The sequence below is a fragment of the Belonocnema kinseyi genome, chromosome 1 (assembly GCF_010883055.1).
Source record: "Belonocnema kinseyi isolate 2016_QV_RU_SX_M_011 chromosome 1, B_treatae_v1, whole genome shotgun sequence".
NCBI lineage: Eukaryota > Metazoa > Arthropoda > Insecta > Hymenoptera > Cynipidae > Belonocnema > Belonocnema kinseyi.
Genome location: NC_046657.1, coordinates 134484274 through 134495717, shown reverse-complemented (window position 1 = coordinate 134495717; position 11444 = coordinate 134484274). Strand labels below are relative to the sequence as shown.

At 32.2% G+C, this 11444-nt stretch overlaps 1 protein-coding gene across 1 annotated transcript in view; it reads right to left on the bottom strand.

The window, feature by feature from the left end:
- Positions 1–11444, bottom strand: part of LOC117174488 (protein FRG1 homolog) — a 57401-nt gene that overhangs the window by 28537 nt on the left and 17420 nt on the right. The window lies entirely within an intron of this gene.

Sequence of the window (11444 nt, the reverse complement as noted above, 5' to 3'; positions counted from 1 at the left end):
TTTCTGCTGAATATGGTTACAAAAATAAATAGGCAGTCGCGGACAATTGTTCATGGGTGGTCCCGAAGGAATTAACCCCCAAGCGGAGGTGTGAAAACCGTGCCGAAAGCTAAATAGCATCTGGGTGAGGTGTCTAAAACAACACTGACAACAACGACAACACCAAACATAGTTGTAGTAAGTGCGGTTCAAAACAACAGAACGCGCAGGGCTCCCGACAATGGGTCGGCCAACAATGCCGACCAATCTAGAGCTGGGGAAGCCAATGAAAATGGATTCAATGCGATGGATCGGCGGGATCTCGTGACACCTTTGGGTGGACGGAGCGACTGCATCACGACTTGCTAGACTGCTACGATGCGATTGTGAACGGGGTTACATGGCACGGCTGCATGCTCTGTGGTGCGAGAAACACCCGGAGCTATCGCACTTTTCGCAGCAACGTCTGCGAAACCGTGCTAAACTACTCCGAAAAACGGTCTATGTAAGCGAAACGGCTACTCTGCCACAGCTAGAACAAGCCGGCAACATAGAAAGATAGGCGACACTAAGACCAACCGCGGGCAGGTATCCAATAGAGGAAGAGCGATGCTTTACGACCCGGAGAAACATCAACACCAAGGTTTCTCTCAAGTCTAAAGATCTGGCTAAAATGGAAGACGAGCTTAGTGGACATTTTTCCGGAGAATTGGACCTCTGGGCTATCAATTATTATGTTATAATGTAGTGAGAGCTTTGGCCGATGCGAACAGTAAAACAAAACCAACGGTTGATCATAAGACCAAAAGACGAATGAATCAACTTTCCATAAAGATAGGCTGGGCAAGACAGTACGCGTCCCGCATTCAGTGTGTGATTCACAACATTACATCCGACAGGAATTTTACCAGCAAGGTTCGAAAGTTCGCGCGCGAACTCCGGACCCGTTATCACACACTTAACAAGTCAAAGCTGCTGATCATCAGGCAGCAAATTGTTGAGAGAATACGGATACTATCTGACGCTAAGAGAAGTCTAGAGCGGAGGAAGAGGTGGGTCAGAGAAAATCAACCGTTTTTCTCTAACCCATCTCGACTCTTCCAAGACCCTCCGGTTACTGTCGAACACCCACCCAAATCAGAGGAGGTCGAAGTATTTTGGAAAGAAGTCTACGAAGTGCAGCATAGACTGGACGAATACTCAGAAAATATAAATAGCTTCAAGGAGTTATGTGTTGCCCTCATAAACACCTGATAAAGAATGCCCACCCATCACTACCGAGGAGGTGAAAAAAGTATTAAGAGGGATGAAGAACTATTGCGCACCAGGACCAGATTGTATCAAAACCTTCTGGTGGAAGAAGTTTTCTTCAAACCATCAGCATTTGGCCCGTATTTTCACCTCATATTTGAAGTCGGAAGAGCCGATTCCAGAGTGGTTGGTGCAAGGGCGCACAATACTCCTGCCGAAAATAGGCAACTTAGCTGACCCGAAGAATTACAGGCCAATAACTTGCCAATAACACACAGTTTTAGAAGCGTAGGATAAACTGATTTAAAAAACTGAAAACCCTAAAAAATCTTGTAGAAGAATAAGAAAGAGTACAATTATCAGTCTTTAAAATTAAAATTCGAATTATTTTTTTTCAATTACATTCAGCACATTTCTTCTCAAGCAGAATCCCCGATTTTAATCGCAAGAGGTTCAATTATTGCCAATCAGAATAAGTAATTACATAAATTTTGTAAATTAAAAAAGATAACTTGGAATAAGTTCAATGAGATTTAAAAAAAGTTTATTTTAATTACACATAAAATTTTTGGAATTATTTCTAAAAATATGGAAAAACTTAAAATTGTAGTATTTAAATACACTTAACATTTAAGACTATTGTATTAAATTTTGATAAGATATAATAGATATGTATGAAAAATGAAAGAATAATAATAAAAGTCGATAAACGAAGGGCTTTCAGATAATAAAAGATAATGAAAGAAACTCCTCAAGAAAAAATGTAAATAATTTTTTTGGAATGAATTCTAACAGAAAATTGAAAAAAGATTACAAAGCATATTTAATTATTTCCTAAAATGTCTAAAAAGTAAGTAAAATATTTTGAAGCAAAATGTAGTAATTTTTCCATATTACTTAACTTTAGAAAAATTAAGAAACATAATTCTTTCAAATTTTAGAGTGTTTTAGAGATATTCAAAAATTTTGAAACGATTCGAAAATAATGAAAAATTGCAAAGATTTTTAAAGGAATAATTAACATAATGTTTTTCCCAACAATTAATTTGAAAAGATTATTTTTAAACATTTCAAAACATTGCAAAGGATTTCAAATATTCTCAAAGTATCTGAAAAACTTTAAAGGCATTTTTTTTAATTTTGCAGAATTAAAAAAAAAACGAGGAAAAATTTGAATAGTTTTTAAAAATTAGAGATTCCAAGGTCTGACAAAATTAGAAAAACAGAATTGTTTTTCTAATAATCGTGTGAAAGTTTGTAATACTTTTTTATTTAAAAAAAAAAAGTACTTTAAACAAAATTCAAGCAGATTTTTAAACACATCAAACGATTTCCTAAAATTTAAAAGAAGAGTGTAGAAGATTTTAAAGCAAAATGCTTCAATTTGATAAGATTAAGAAGTTAAAATAAAAGTAAAGAATCAAGTGAATTCAGGAAGTATTTAGTAGACTTGATGAGAGTCAAAAAATGTAAACTTTGGAAGTGTTTTAGAAACGCAAGATAAACTTTCGGAACTTTAAAAGAATCTAGAAAGGTTTCAGGAGAGTAAACATAGATTCTTAAAATGCTTGGGAAAATTTAGAAGATTACAAGGAAAATTTTTTCTACATTTTGAATGATTTTTTAAATTTTGGATAAAAACTCGAGAGTTGCCAATAGCTTGAAGAATTCAAAATGTTTTAAATAGATAAGAATTTCTCATAATATTTTTTAAAATCCTATAAAATAAAAATAAAATTTCTTGAAAATCTCCTAGGATCTTTTCTGACACATCTGATACATTTGAAAATCTTTATTTTAATTTTCTTAAGAATCTTATAATAATTATTTACATATAAATTTATAAACAAACTGATAATACTTATTTTATTTTATATGAAATCTTTACAAGATCCTTAATGCCTTAAAATACTTATCTCAAAATTATAAAATTTAGCTTTTACAATTTTATTTTAATTGTAAAATAATTGTGATTGGAAACTGATTGTAAATAATTGTAAAATAAATGCAACAAAATTGATTTAATGAAGAAATATCTCATGATTATAAAAAGAGAAAAAAAAATGTTAAGGTAAGCCTTTGTAGCATTTTAATAACTAATGAACGTATTTTTAGATTATTTTTCCTTGATTCTAGCCGAGGCTCAAACATGGTACAAAAAACCGTTGTGAAATTTCAAATAAAAACTGTACTCTCTAAACATTATTTTTTTATAATTAAAAACAATAATACTTTTATAAATATTGCCAAAATTTATTTGAATATGATACACAATGATTTCTTTTTTTAAATTCCGGTAAATAGTTGGTGTCTTTTAAATTTTACGACATTTGTGTACCATGTTTGACCTTAGTGAATAGATTTCAGGAATATAATTATAAAAATATCTCCATTAGTTAGTAAAATACTATGAAGAATCGCCTTTCAAATTATAGTTGAAATTGAAGAAATAGATATTTCTTTTATCGTTTTTCAGCATATGATTTTTCACTAAACGTAAAGCAGATTAAAATACGCTTAAAAAATAAAAATAAGAAAGTTCAGAAATTCATGCAGTTTTCTGTTCAGATAATCCCACACATTTTTAATGAAATTCCTTTCCACACCACATTCAAAGAAAAATTTTACAACATTTTTCTCAAATAATCAGTCTTTTGAATGAGGTCAAGTTAATAAATTTTTGGCTTTTTCTCTTAAAATCTTCAAAAAAATATCAGAAGAATTCGAGTCTTTTTAAAAGATGTTTAGGACATTTAGAAGTTTGGAAGATATCAACGAATGATTGAGAAATTTTAGGAAATTTTTTCAAGTTTTTAAATATTTCTAATACGTTTAAAACAAAATAAATTCAAAACAAAATATTTTAAACTTACTAAATTTTTTGGAAAATTTTAAAAAAGCATTCAAGATTTCAAAAACCTGACTTATATAATCTTCTAAATTTTTCACAGGATTTTTAAGAAAAATAATTTGATCTCCTTGCAATCTTTCTGAATTCCCTTAACGCTTCTAAAGTTTATTTTTTCGAAATTTTTGCAAATCTACATTTCTAGAAAATTTAAGTTTAAAATTAGATTTGAATCTCTTCCAGTCTTCTGAATATTTCTTGAATTTTTATTTTTTCATTTTATTTTTATTATTTTTGTTTAAATTTTTTTGTAGGGAATTGACCTTTCTCAGTCAAAAATTCTTCTTTTTTGGTAGAAAATTATTCTTCTTGTTTAAAAATTCATCTATTTTAATCAAGAATTCATTTCTTTGGATGAAAATGCATTTTTTGTTGAAACTTTTTTATTTTGGTATAAAATGGTTAAAATTTTATCTATTTTTTTGGAAATTAAACTATTTTGCTGAAAAATTGTTGGTTGTAAATCGATTTTTTAAACTGTTAATGTAACCGTTTTTCGTAAAAAATTTATCTATTTTGTTAACAAAAATGTTTGTTGTTTTAAAATTGATTTTAAAAATTTTGAAATCCTTTTTTCGGTAGAAAGTTATTGGTTTGAAAATTAAAATATTTATTAGCAAATTTAATTTTTTGCTTGGAAATTTAAATATTTTGTTGAAACTTTGATTTTTTGGGGTTGATATATTTTTATATTGATATATTTTTATATTTTAGCAAACGCAAAGGCATTCGAAAGGGCGAGCCTTGTACTTTAAAATTGCGTTTATTGTTTTTTGAGTGAATAACAAAATTCGACGCTACATAACCTCAAATATAGGCAAAAATGGCTGTTGTTGCACTTTAAGGTTAGTATATCTTGGAAACCAGAGCCAATTGAGACACTTGGACCTCAGATTCGGATTCAACAAGCCAAAAAACTTCGGGAAAGTATATTCTGGTTTCTGGGTCAGAGGGACGACCTGATTTTGTCGGCCTGTACTCTAAAAAAAATGTATGTAACTTTACCACTTTCATAGTAGGTCCGTATATTACCTACTATCAAAGTAGCGTTTTCATATACAAAAGCGAGTATCCACGTTCAGTCCGGAATTTACCTTTTAGGTTATGTAAGTTTCCAGGTGCACTCTATAAAATCGCAATAATTTGTAAATTTGTAGGTTATGGTATTTTAACAAAAAATATTGGAATTTTCAACATTGTTCGTAATTCCGGCATCCGAAGTAAAAACGTTATTAATGGTAGCTTCAGTAGAAATTGCAAAATTCCCGTCAAAATCAGAAATGTTGCAGAATGTAATATTTGTCAAATAATTAAATTTACATTATTTGCATATAAATAAGTAAATTTATTTAAGAACACATTATAAATTTTTAAAAGGAAACGAAAACAGAATATTTTCACAGAATATGTAACCACTTCACTGCGTCGGAGAAGAAATATGAAGTAAAAAAGTTGTTAGTAAATTGTATTATTTTCTGAATGTAATTTTGTTCTTAATTTTGCAAGCTCTTTCTGAAGAAATCATTTTTGTAATTAGGGGCATTTGACACAGTCAAATTGTTATATTATCAACCTCTTTTCGTCAGTGAACGAAATTTGTGTTTTGACCCCTAGAACTTTTTTGTAAATAAAATATCAGACTAAAAGTTTGGGACATGTATGAGATGACAATAAATTACGTTTATATACTTTATTTGAGTCGGAATTTTGCAAAAATAATTTCCGAAGGAATTAGCTGCCAGTTTAAATCTGTTCAGAAATAATTTTTTTTTAATTTTCAACTCAAATAAATTACATAAACGTAGCTTATTTCTTCTCAAGCAGTTTCCAAATTTTCAGTCTAATACTTCATTAACGAAAAAAGTTCTATGATTCAAAAAAATTTGATACACCGAAAAAGAGTTAGGTAGTATAGGAATTTGACTGTGCCACATGCACTTAAATAGTATTCAAATATATGCAGTCTTTAAGGGTGTTGGAACCAAGCTCTAGCCTGAAAATTTAATTGCCTCATTTTACTCCATAAATACTAGAATTGCTTCAAATCAAGTCTGTATTTAAAGTAAAAAATTAGCTAATTTCAATACTTTTTGCGTAGAACGATTTTTTCGAATGATCGGGTTATAGAATTCAAAAAAATTGTTTCACACAAAAGGCATTGAAATTAGCCAATTTTTTATCTAAGTATTGTATTAATTAGCTAACGAAGACGTGCAATTCAATTTTGAGTTTAGGGCCTAGTTCCAACGCCCTTAATTGGTCTTAAAATTACAAAAAACTAATTAATATAAACTAGGAGTAGTTTCGATTGTACGAACAATGAAGTTTCAATTATATTCAATTTATCTTTTGTCATTTTCATAAAAAGCATCCGACGTCTCACAGCCAAGAAAACGCGTTTATAGTATAAAATGTTACATATAAAGGGTGAAAATCCTCTACTTTACTTAGATAATAACCAATACCTACAGCGATTTTCGAAATTTTTCACATATTATCACATATTATCCCATCAAACATAGATAGATATTGGGATACAAATTATGACTTTTCCGTGACTGTCGTTAGTTAGATTCTACGAAAAATGTAAGGCGAAATTTAAAAAAATCAATAGAGCCCTTCTTCAAAATAAAGTATTCGTCTATGCCATTAGTTTTCAACATCAAAAATGTAGTATAAATACATATCGTATATCATTATTTCTTTCAAAAATGAAACTTGAAAAAAATAAAGCTTTTCATAAAGGACCTGACTATTTTTAATTGAGTCTTAAATTAGTGTTAGAATTCCAAACAACTATAGTCAAAGAAAAGTTATTCTCACACCGTACTTTTTATCATGGGTAAAAAAAAATTAAAAAAGCTCTTTGCTTCCACTAAATCATTTTCAAGATAAGAACAGATGTGTCAATTTATCATCTTATGCCTAGTTAACGAAATAATATTTTACGATCATGTGTCCTTTTCTTAAAAAGGATGTAATAGATCACAGCCAAGGAAACGCGTTGATAGTATCAAACTTTATTTAAATACCTACACAGAAACGAAGTCTTGTAATCGTACTTTAACTTTTTCTTAGCTTTTTCTAACTATGCAAAAGGCACATTAGCAAAAATAGCAGTGTAAACGCGTGAGTTTCGGGACACGTTTTGTTAAATATAAAGTACATACCAATTAACAACTGCAGCGCGTATATGAAAATTTCTCATTTAATTACGGGCTTCCTAGGAAACAAAAATCCATTCACTTCTGTCGAATGGGTTTCGAAGGCTTGTGAATTGCGTATCTGTCACTGGGATTCCAAAATTGCCGCCGATTTATTTTTTAAAGACTTTTAGTCGTTATAATTTTATTCACTAACTTATATTCCGTAAAAGACTAATAAATGAAATAGCAGAAGGAATCTAGTAGACCTGCGCCTTATTTCTTTTAATCTTTCGATAACTTGTTAATTTAAAAAATCGTGTGAAATATGGCAGCTTAAACCTAAAAAAATCGGTCTCATTCAAAAAGAAGGAAACCGATTCAATATAAGCTTGCTTGAAATTATCATTGCAGTACATGGCAGATTCAAAGCTGTTTTAACGTTATGAATCTGCAAATGACAGGCAATTCACAGAGTCGTCTTTTCAATGGATTTTTTTTCCCTTGGTTTCTATTAAACCATACCAGCTATTTATATCTCTTGTCTTTGTCCAACTTTTCTTTCTCTTCTTCTGTTAAAGTATACTCATGATCTTGATTGTTCAATGGTTCATTTTCGTTGTTTTCAGAATATTTTTCAGAATCGTTTTGTTGTTTTCTGGAACTTTCAGAAAGAATAAAGGTTTAATATTATATTATTAACGAAACTCATAACAAGGGATTAGAAACGGAGAGAATAACATAGAGGTTTCACAAATTGAAAAAGGTTTTAAGAGCTGGAAGAAATTGCCTAGTATAATTCCAGAGAGAATCTCAATTTTTATCAAACTTTTAAGGACGTCAGGGAATTGTAGTGGGATTTCAAACCATTTGCAAGGATTTGAATATTTTTAAAAGTGTTTCGATGATTTCACGGGCTTCGACGATTTTCTCAAAAATTTAAAGCACATCATATTTTTCTTAACTTCCAAATTCGTTTAGCACAAAGCAAAGTATTTCACCGGTAGACGATTTTTCAAATCCTTACCGCATCCTTAATCCATGGTCGTTAACAGTCCTTCAATGTATGAAACTCTACCAGATTGTACACGTGCACAGTAGAATTCTTCATATTTTCTCACCACCTTTCGACGCTTGTTAAACTGTCCTTCTATCTTATCTCTATTATTATTTAATAGATGGACTACAGGATTCGTATCAATTCCGACGCCTTTCTTATTCGCTCTGCAAGTTAAAGTTGCAACTTTTATGTGTTGAATATCTAAGTTTTAACAAAAATCATCAAATAATTTTGATGTGTATGCAGTACCTCTATCAGAAACAATTTTCTTAGGCTTTTCATGAGTTGCAATAAACTCTTTGATAAACAATACTGTTTCTTCTGCATAATTGCCAATACAGGATTATTCCTCTTGCTCTGTCGTTATAAAAGGACCCAAATGATCAACATGGATAACAGCGAACGGCTCACTGCCCTTATATAATGGATGCAACACCCTGGTCGCTTTCCTCCTGTATTTTGATAATATAGACAATTTATACATCGATTTACATTGTTCTTGACAATTTCGCGCATATTAGAAAAATAATAGGTTTCTTTCGAAGCTGATAAAGTTTTGTTAATGCCCATGTGCAATAGGGTTTTCTGTGCTTCCGGTATAAGTTCATGACGTAACTCTTCTGGTAACTATAGCCGCATTTAACTTTTCGATGTAGGATAGACACGAGCGTCACACATAGTAAACTTCTAATGCGTTTTCGCGTCTCCTGCTTGCAACTGATTTATTATTGACATAATTTCATTACTTGCTCTATGCATATCCGCTGTCCAATCTGTCGTGATACTGATTCCTAACATTAGTAAACCTGTCAATTTCATCTTAACTGCATCTTCTACCGGATTTCTACTGAGTGCATCGGCCACTGCATTATTTTCCGAAATGTGATAACAATGGCTAACTCTTCCAATTCATATGAGTGGTATTTTGATTCGTATTTTGAAGTCTTTCTACTGAAATATGAAACCGAGTATAACTTTTTGTCTTGATCATCTTCCTACAATAAAACTTCGTCCTGAATATTCAATTCTAAATCCTAAATATTCAATTATTTCGCTCAAACAATAACATTTGTCCTATCTTAAAGTTAAGTTAGCGGCTCTTAGTGCTTCCAAAACTAACCTGAGTTTCTCGATTCCCTCTTCGACTGTCTTTGAAGGGATTATAATATCATCTAAATAAGTGATCGCTACCGTGTGCCTTAACTTACCTAAGACCTGATTAATTAACGTTTGAAATATCGCTGGCGTATTACAAAATCCAAAGGTTATCCTCTGTGAATTGATAGTGCCCGTCTGGTGTGCTGAATCCCGTAATGTTTCTTGAATCCATCGCTGTTGGTACGTTGACACTACCCCCTGATAAGATCTGATGTTAAGAACTATTTCATGCTTTGTAAGTGATCCAACTGATCATCTATAAATGGTTACATACCATATTTTGAAGTTGCTTCCTCTCTGCATACGACGTTCGAATCTAATGACTGCTAAAAGGTGCCGCATTACTCAAAGTGATCTTGATTTCTGCCATATTGGTGCATTCTATCTGACACTGATATTCTCCGTCACTGCTGACAATACATCTCGGCATTAGTTATTCGTTTTCTCGAATTCCTCCTTCGAGACAAATATTCTCACTGGGAAAAATGGTGCTTACCGACACAAATCCGACATCATTTTTCGGTACTGCAATAGCCTATTTTACCCAAAGTGGTTTTTTTGTTTCTTGTTCCGGCGTAATTTTATTTATTTTATTACTTGCGTGCATGGAGGTAATGTCGAATGGCTTGCTCTCGTATACAACTCCATCTGTCTACGGCTGCCCAATGATTACGACGTGAGTTCTGACTTTCAGGCCTACGCCGTCGATCGCAAGTTCAGCTTCAAGATCTTTAAGCGTACGCACTTCTCCATTGCCGGAGCCCATAAGCTAATAGTGTGACTCACGATTGAGAATAATCAAGGCCAAACTTCTTCGCTCCGTCCTCCCTCAAAGCTACTGCTTCACTTCCAATATCAACATAGCTTTTCAGCTATTTCTAGTCGATATATGCTTCTTTAAAATATTTCAACCTCTTCTTATTATCACTCTGGATATGCAGAACAGTCTTGGAACTACTCGCTTTTGTTGCCGATCCGCTGACTTTCTTCGACCTACGACCCTTTGCAATCTGACAGGCTTGTCAAATAAAAAAAAAATTATTATATTCAGGATTCGTATATGCAATCGCAGCATGCTCTTCTTCTTTAAAGTTAAAACACGTAAATTTCTTTGTGGTATTTCTATTGTCTTTATTTTCGCTTTCTTTATTCCTCAATTTTAAACGTGATTTCTCCTCATTCAAAATGTGCATTGCACTCTTCGAATCTATTAATAATATACTTCCAGATGTGTAACGAGTCAGTGACCTAAGTAGTCTCTAATACGATTATTGGTTAAACCATCAACTATCAATTCAATAGATTATCTATTAGACATTCCCGCTTAATTACATTTTTCCAACGTTTGGTAAAAATACTGCTTCCATTTTTCCCAAGAGCGTCTTGCTATTTTTGCTGTCCAGTCAACAATATCAGTAGCACCTTTGATAGGATCAAAGATCGGTAAAACCTCACGTATATCCCTGCAATGGACTGCTCTTTCTTTAACCTCACCCATACTGCCGTACAAGCTGTTGCTATCTAGGTAAGATTCTTCGTCGTTCACAGATTCATCCTGTATCTCGTCTATTTCATTCTTGTTGCTATCAGTCTTTTCCACTGCTACTTTGTCACCTTCGGTATTTTGGTTATTGCCTGCACTTTCACTGTCCGTATTGCTTTTTGATCGCGTGTTCATCACTGCTGCTTCCGCAAATACCTATAAGAACGATCGCTCCTCCATCACGGTTCTATTACTGTTACCGCCCGCGATAACGATCAATCTTGAATCTCGGTTGTATAATTTCAATAAGAAAACACGGTTCTAGCTAACGGTATTAGCACGGTTCTAGTAAATTTAAAGAATTTATTTAGGCTAAACATATAGGTCGGTGACGGCAGTCGATTGTAAACTAAAAATCTGGATCTTCTGGCGTATTTCGACAGTCTATGTCACTTTAGACAA